Here is a 2,233-nt window from a genome sequence, read left to right on the forward strand (position 1 = left end):
CTAGCACGTATTATACAATTTTAGTAAATAAATCAACCCACCTATTTATACCGCAAATTAAAATACAGAACTGATGTACATACGCTAAATTTGAGAAACAAAGGTTTGCTTACACCTCCCTCGCACGCCACAGCTATGTATGAAAGATCTTTTATCTACAACATCAGCAAATGGTATAATTCCCTAGCTATGGACATCAAAAGCATGCCTTACAAAAAATTTAGATTAGCTACCATGTCGAGGTTATTGCACGAACAATCTTCTTCTCAATGATATTTTACAATTTAATTTGAGGGTGTTTTTTTGCTAGATATATTATTTTTATTTTTTTTTGTATTTTCTGTTAATGAACGGAATCATTTGGGTTAGATGGAAGAGCAGAAATGGTATGTATGTTTCATTCCATTTCTGAATCTCGCCCTTTATACACATTTCTATGTAATTTAACCTAGGTACTTATTAAAGACATTTATTATTATTATTATTATTAATAACAACGTGATATGTTAATTAAGAGGTGTGAAAAAGTCACGAATACCAAAACGTGACGTATCGTCAATGTAGCTAATTTACAACGACAAGGGGAATAAAGGAGGAAGAGGGAAATATGTATTCAAACTTAATTTATTAATAAAAAACAGAAAAAATACTCAAAACTTATGTAAAAAATCATGTATGGAGTATTGTTTTTTATTTTTATTTTCTAAAACCACGCCCCTCCTTTTATCACAGTAGTGGCTAAATTACCGCCACCGCCACCCGTACTGCCTTCAATTTCGCACTCGAAAATCATTTCTCAAATAGAAAATTACTACCCGTCCTTTGGATAAGCGAATATGCATAACTGGTATGCTCATTGCCCACTCCCTTTTAGTGATGCTCTTCAAATAACCTAAATAGATTTTTCCTCTAAAATAATTAGGGAAGCCAATACTCAACCTCCTCCAAATTTACATGGGATTTCCTATGTCCTGCCTGTCGATGCAGCACGCTGTACATGAAAAGCCGGAAAAATCGCTTAGAAATTGTTACTCGGGGGGTTTTCGTGGGCGCAGAGTCCAGATCTACTCTCGAAATTCCCCGGGTGTATGGTCAGGGGTAGCGATCATGGGAGGCGGGGGTAAATTTTCTGTTAACAAAATATGAATTGCCTCGAATAACGATTTTCGCGGCACTGTTAATTTTTTACTTCACTTCATCCCCGTAGCGCCGGCCCTCGGTATCCTCTGCCAATTTCAAGGGCAGATATGAACTCTGCACCCCCGATAACCCTCGAGTAAGATTTCTGCAGCTTGTCATATAACGGGTGATCAAAAAGGATTAACAATCGAGTCGCCTTTGGAAGTTCTAGTTAAATATGATTTTCCAGGTAACCAAAAATTCTAAAGGTGACTCGACAACTCTTTTTTGATCGCATAGTATGAAGTATTACTGAAAATGATGATTACAAATTGTAAGCATGACAAAATGAACAAAAACAAACACTTTCTTAAGCAAATTCCCCTATGTATCCTTTTAAATTCACCAGAATAAAGATCACTTAACAAATAAACGCCAAAAATTTTATTTTGAGTTTGCAAACACGTCATATAATTTATTTAGAATACACACAAACCAATTGTGTAATTAGTATCTAAGATTAAGAAAATCGGATCTCAAAACCTTCCCCATAAATTTATTAACAACAATAAATTTATGGGGAAGGCTTTGAGATCCGATTTTCTTAATCGTTGATATCACTCAACCCCATTTAGAGGAACGATGGATAATGTTAAAAAAAATTGTCTATTGTACTTATCTATCCCAAAACAAAAGAAAGGAAATAGGTACTAATAAAAAAATACAAATTCATAACAACTAAATCTTAGTTATGTATTTTTTTTAGAATTTACTATGTATATGTATTATGTTATTTAGCTATGTTGTATTTCATTTTCTCCATTAAATTCTAAAGCAACGATTTATTTCATATTGTTAGATGCGTCGTAATTATACAAGATGTGAATTATACGATTAGACATCATTTGAAAAGAATCCCATTGAAATCACCTGAGATAAATTAAAATCACTTGAAATCATCTACACTCTTGAAATCGGTGTTTATGATCTCATTGAGTGAAGTGCCCCTCAGGTTATACGTTGTAAATGATATACGGTTCCTTAACAATTCGATAAATATTTTAGTCAAAACGAGATGAATTTAACAGTCGTAAGCTTTGGCGTCAAATTTAAA

Source organism: Photinus pyralis, unplaced genomic scaffold, assembly GCF_008802855.1.
Source record: "Photinus pyralis isolate 1611_PpyrPB1 unplaced genomic scaffold, Ppyr1.3 Ppyr1.4_LG8, whole genome shotgun sequence".
Classification (NCBI taxonomy): Eukaryota; Metazoa; Arthropoda; class Insecta; order Coleoptera; family Lampyridae; genus Photinus; species Photinus pyralis.